Consider the following 6,532-nt stretch of genomic DNA (forward strand, 5'->3'; position numbering starts at 1 on the left):
CCCTGCCGTGGGTGGAGGTGAGGGGACACGGGGGAGGTGGGGGGGAGGGTCCCCAGGCCTGTGTGATGACAAGGGCAGAAGTTACAGCAGGGTCAGGCAGGGAGAAGGCTAAGCAGGGAAGGCTCCGGAGAGGAGGGGCCATTGAGCAAGAGCTTTTGAGGGGAAGAGGAGGGGCAGGACTCCAGGCAGGGGCCCACCCAGCGTGAAAGGCATGGATGAGTCTGGTGCACCTGGCTGGCGGTAAGCCCAGAGATGGGCGGGTCCCAGGTCCTGCACCAGAGAGGTGGGCAGGGACCAGCTTGTGAGTCAGATACCAGCGTAAGGACCAACCCGCCCAGGAGAGCTGGGGAGCTCAAAGAGGAGAAGCAATAGGTAAACGTTCCAGGTCCTTCTCACGTGTCCCGGAGCCCCCTGCTAGGGGGATGGGCCCGAACGTCCATGTCTTTTTTTATTATTATTATTAATATATCTTTATTGATTTTAGAGAGGAAGGAAGATGGGAGAGAGAGATAGAAACATTAATGATGAGAGAGAATCGTTGATTGACTGCCTCCTGCATGTCCCCTCCTGGGGATCAAGTCTGCAACCTGGGCATGTGCCCCTGATGGGAATCGAACCGGAGACCCTTCAGTCTGCAGGTTGACACTCTATCCACTGAGCCAAACCAGCTCGGGCAGAACTTCCATGTCTTAAAGGCATCAAAAACTCAACAGGCCCCGGTCACGTGGCTCTTGGTTGGAGTGTTGATCTGTACACCAAAAAGGTTTCAGGTTCTATCCCTGGTCAGGCACATATGGGAGGCAACCAGTCAATGTTTCTCCCATCTCTCTCTCTCTCTTTCTCTCCCCCCTCCCTTCCTCTCCCTTCCTCTGTTTCTAAAATCAATAAACATATCCTTAGGTAAAGATTTAAACACACACACACACACACACACACACACACACGCTCAGCAAGTCCAAACCCCAAATTCCTGATTATCTTCCTCCATCCTCTTCCCGATGGCCTTTTCCCCAAGGCAGGGAAGGGCTCAGCCACCCATTCAGCTGTGGCTCTAGCCCTTCTCTGCTCTCCTTCCCCACACTAGAGGCCCAGTGCACGAATTTGTCCACGGATGGGGCCCCTCAGCTTGGCAGGCGATTGGGACCCATTGGGCTATCTTGTCCAGTTCTGACCAGGGCCAGCCAGGGGAGGGACCATGGGAAGTTGTCTAGCCACAGGAGGTTGGCTATGGGAGTGCACTGACCATCGGGGCAGTTCCTGCATTGAGCGTCTGCCCCCTGGTGGTCAGTGCACATCATCGTGACTGGTTGTAATGGTGGCTTAGGCTTTTATGTACTATATAGATGGCCAGTCCATCTCCTCTGTCTCCATCCAATCAGATGTCCCATCATCTGGCTGATCTCAAGGGCCTCTGCACGTCCACCTCTGTCCCCTCCTGTCCTCACTCCTCATTCCTAGCTTCCCAGTGCTCTTAGAATGAAGGCCCAGGCTTGCTGCCTGGAAAGCCCCTGGCCATGTCTCCAGGCCCTCCTCCAACAACCCTGGCTCTTGCTCTGAGAGCTCCAGCCACACTATCATCTTTCGGTGCCTCGGACTTGCTGGGCCTCAGGGCCTTTGCACATGCTGTATGCCTCCCCTCTCCCCTTCTACTTGCTGAGTTAATTCCCACTCACTTAACTGATCACTCAGTAAAACCTTTCTCCAGGAAGCCATCATTTTCCTTGCCTGTGTATATGCTCTCATGGCCCCATTTATGCCTCATCACAGACATCGTAAGTCATTACTTTGGAGGCTGTTTGATAGTTGTAGCCCCACTAGATTCTGAGTCCATGAGGGCAGGGGCCATCTCACTCCCTGGTAACTGGCACAGGACCTGGCACTCGATAAGTGTCCTTTAGTCCCTTCCCCCCTGTGAGCTTACACTGCTCATCCCTAAGCCTCACCATCTGATTGGGAGTGGGTGGAGGTGTGGATGTGATGGGAATGAGTGAACACTGGTGACTGTGGGAGCTGGCCAGAAAGGACTTGGAGGTTCATTATACATCTCTGTTTGCTTTGTATATGTTTGAAATGGTTCCTAACAAAAAGCTTTTTGTAAGACACACCAGCGTGGGCTCCTCCCCAGAGAGAGGTGGGGGAGCCAGGCAGAGTGTTTTGGAAAAGCTGCTGGAGTGGTTCTAAAGCACAGCTCTGGTGAGGGGCTCGCTGAGGCTGCTTCCGGCTCCACGGATTCGGCAGCGATCCGCTGCTGCCCACGTGGGTGCTGCTCGCTGGTGGAAAAACACCACCGCCTGAGCACCTGCTTTGGCTCTCTCCCTTAACCCCTGAAGCCTCCAACACTTCCGGGTCAGTTCCCTGATCTCCCAACCCAAAAAGTGCCCCCAAACATCATCTCTTGTTGCTAGCCTCTTCTGGGCTCCCCCAGCCTCTTGACCCCCCAGTCCCAGCTGCACTCCTGCCTGGTTGATGGGCCTGAATTGCCTAGGTGCCCCGAGCCACAATGCCTGGTACACTGGAGGGACTGAAACACGTAGCTGAATTGAATTGAATTGCAAAAGAAACTATTGCCATGACCTCCAAGCTTTGTGATCCTGGGCAAACGACTTCTCCTTGGCTTCCTTCTCTGTGGAATGCAATGGAATGGAATGGAATGGAATGGAATGGAATGGAATGGAATGGAGAGCCATACTCCATAGAGCTGTGCTGAGGACGCAGTGAGATCATGACTTTAAAGGCCTTGCAAGTGTGTAGGGCTTTTACCACAAGCAGAGCCAGACGCTCCCACCCCTAACCCCAGGCTTCCCTTCCCCTGGATGGTGGTGGCTGGTGACACATCTGTCTCCCAGAGAGCCCGGGAGCCAAAGGGAGGGATTGGTGGCCAAATCATCTTCAGGCCCCAGACCTCAGGCCCCAGTGCCCAGCACAGGGCCAAGGAGAGAGAGGGACAGAGAGGGAAAGGAGGTAAGGACGGTCTGAAGGGCCTGCTCGTGACCTCAGGGACCGGAGGGCCCAGGGTGGCTCTCTGTGGGTCTCAGCTGGCAGATGAAGCTGGAGGTGTCCACTCCAGCAGGACACACAGACCACAGAGGCAAACACGTCCTCTCCAGGAAGCTGGTCTGCCACGTGGGACTCCAGCCTGAGTAGAGAGTGGCCTGCGGCCAGGAAAGAACAGGGGGTCAGCAGCAGCTCCCCGAAGCCCCAGGACCGAGTTGCAGTTTTCAAGCTGTTTGTACCCTGAGCCTCACCCACCTGTCCAGGGGCAATCCCAGCTGCTAAACGGCTCTTCTCTCCCGAGCACGCTCTGTACCCAGCCTGTGCCCTGGACTGTCCTCTGCCCGAATTCCCGCACTGCTCCCTTCTCTTCCCAGTCACCTTTGGTTCATTCTAGATCCAACCGCAATTATCATCTCTTTGTGACTCCCACTTTTGGGAGACAATTCTTCACATCTCTATGTCCCCCCCCCCCCCAATCTCATAGTTAGTCAAACCCCAAATGTGCCAGGTACATATTCTCTCAGCTATGGTTCCCATTGGCCCCATTTTACAGACTCAGAGACTGAGGCTCAGAGTGGCTAAGCGCCTTGTCAAAATTCAGAGAAGGCCAAGGAAGGTCTCTTCCGTCTTCCCCAGATCTGGGGAACAGGAGACTTGGTCAGGTGGGACAGGACACGGGAAAGTCACATTCAAGACCCCAGTCCCTGGAGACCGCCTGAGGCAAAACCTGGGTGTGGGTCCCAAGAACCGGGAGGGCTCCCCATCTCCATAGCATATCGAAGCCCAAAGGGTCTCAGAGATGGCCCTTGGTCCCCTGCAGCCTGCGTGCAGGGAGGTGGGGAGCCCCGGGCACCTTCTCCCTCACTCCCATCGCCAGTGGACAGAGCGCTGGCACCCGTTCCCCACCAAGCACCTGCCTTCCTTTGCCCGTTTCCTCCTCAGAAATGGGTCTCTCATTTCTGTCTGTCATTTGGTTTCACCTTCTCCCTCTGAGAGACTCTCTTTACAGCCTCCAAGTGACCGTCCCTTCTCTCTGTCTTGGTCTCTCTCAGCCCTGAGTCTGTCCCAGGGTGTCCTTTTACCTCTGGGCCTTCTCTTCCTGATGTCAATCTGCCTTTCTCTCTCTCTCTCATCATCTCTCCTCTGGCGTCTTGGACACCATCCCTTAATCTTGGTCCCTAGCCCCGTCTCTGCCTCTTCACTGTGGCTGTTCTTGTCTCTGACTCTGTCTCCTGTCTCTCTCTGCCCTCCGTGTCTCTACCTCTGTGTGTAGCTTTGCCATGGCCCCTTTGTGTCTGTCTCCCACTCTTTTCCTGTCTCCCAGGCTTTGCACAATCTGCTGGCCTCCTCTCTCCCTGTCACGGCCGCTTTCTGAGCTCCTCACTGTGTGAGTCTCTCCGTCTCTGGCTCTGCAGAGGGCAATGCCTCCTCCGCAGTACCCCCATCCCTGGCCCGGCAGCAAGCCCTGCTTCTAAGCTGGCTCCTGTGTGGGCGGCGGGAGACCCCCGGGCATCATTCCAGGGCTTGCTCCGTCTGGGTGGCAGTGCTGACAGAGGAGATAGGGATCGGACCCGGCTCTGTCCGGGCCTGAGCAGGGGGCACAGGCGGGCTACGCGGGGGCGTCTGGGTGCCTGCAAATGTTTGCGTGTGTGTGCGTGCGTCTGGGTTTCCGTGCAGGTCTCCCTGGGTGGGGTGGGCTGGGTGTCTGTCTGGATGTATTTGTGAGCATCTGGGCCTGTTTACGTCTGTCTGCGAGCATGTGTGTGTGTCTGTGTGGGGCTGTCTGGGTGTGAGCACCTCAGCCTGGGGGTCTCCCCATCATCCATGAGTGCCTCCCGGGGTACGTGTGTGTGCGTGTCTGTGGGCTCATAGGCGGGTCCCTGGGAGTACCTGCAGCCGTGGTGTGTCTGCGTCTGTCCACAGGCCCCTCTGCTCACCTTCTCTCACACCGTCATCAGTGAGGAGCGGGTTCTATCACCCTATTGGACGGGTGAGAAAGTTGAGGCTCCTCACCCCATGCTTGGCTGAGTGGCTATGTATGGTTCTGCTTGAGGATGGAGTCTGGAGGCAAAAAGGCTTCATTCAAATCCTGCCTGGTCCCAGGTGAGTTGTCTGATCTGGGTCAATTCTGAATTTAGTCAGGAAAAAATGTATTGATCAAACCAGGTCCAATCACCCACGGTGCTAGGAGTTAGACTGGGCACTTAGGAGGGATTCTGTGGGAGGGGGTCCAGGGAGCCCTGTGGGTGCTGCATTGCCTTACATCTTAGGCTGGGTGGGGTTCACATGGGTGTGTTCATTTGGGAAACTTTATTCAAGCCGTTCATTTCAGGTATGTGCCCTTTATGCACATTATCCATCAATGTCATAAAGGTTTATTGAATTCCTACTACTTGCCAGGCATTAAAGAGCAATAACAACAATAGCATTGTGTGTGTGTGTGAGTGAGTGTGTGTGTGTGTGTGTGTGTGTGTGTGTAACATTTTAGAAAGTGAGTCAGTCCAGGCTTTAAGCACTCAGTCCGTTCCTCTCCTCCTCCCTCCTCCCACCCTGTCCCAACCACGACGGCAGACGAAAGGCAGGAAAGAGACCCCTGTCCTGGGCTGGGCTGCTCCCCTGCCACACCCTCCTGCCTGTTTCCTCAGGCAGCTGTGCTGTCCCCTCTGGGTTTTCACTGTTGGGCCCCCAGGGGACATTTTGCTGGATGGCTGCTGGCATTCAACCAAGCTGGTAACAGAGTACTCCGCAGCAGGGCTCATTAGTGAGGGGTAGAAGGTACCCGGTGGCCCCAGCCAGTGTTGCTCAGTGATAGAGCGTTGGCCTGTGCCCTGAAGTGTCATTGGTTCGATATCTAGTCAAGGGCCCCTACCTGGGTTGCAGGTTCCATCCCTGGCCCTAGCCTGGGTGCATGCCAGAAGGTGACCAATCCATGTATCTCTCTTTCTCTCTCTCTCTCTCTCTCTCTCTCTCTCTCTCTCTCTCTCTCTCTGCCTTCTACTCTTTCGAAAAAATCAATGGAAAAAATATCCTCAGGTGAGCATTAACAAAAAAATGCCCAGTGGATGGGCACCACACCAGCTTGATGTGTTCATCAATGATAGACCGGACCTGGATACACACATTCCTGCTCTCCACCTCCACGTTTATCACATCCCCCACCATCCAATAGAATACACTGAGCCCCTAATACAGGCCAGATTTCCTGCTGGGCCTTCCTCACCTTACTTTGCCCTCACTACAACTCAGGCAAGGGTCATTATCTTCATCTGCCAGCTGGGGAATCTGAGGCCCAGAATGGTGAAATGACTCTCAACTCGCACTGCTCAATGGTAGAGACTGCAACCTCATTCTGCCTGCCTCTACACCCGCCTCCTCTCGGGATATGTATTTTCTCTGGGTTTTTGAGTTGGACTGAAATGTGAGTAGAGGAACCAAATACATTTGCTTTTGCCCTCCTGAGAGATTTTTTTAAAAATATATTTTATTGATTTTTTACAGAGAGGAAGGGAGAGAGATAGAGAGCTAGAAACGTCGATAA

Source organism: Pipistrellus hanaki, assembly GCF_964339955.1.
Source record: "Pipistrellus hanaki genome assembly, chromosome: 11".
In the NCBI taxonomy this organism is placed as follows: domain Eukaryota; kingdom Metazoa; phylum Chordata; class Mammalia; order Chiroptera; family Vespertilionidae; genus Pipistrellus; species Pipistrellus hanaki.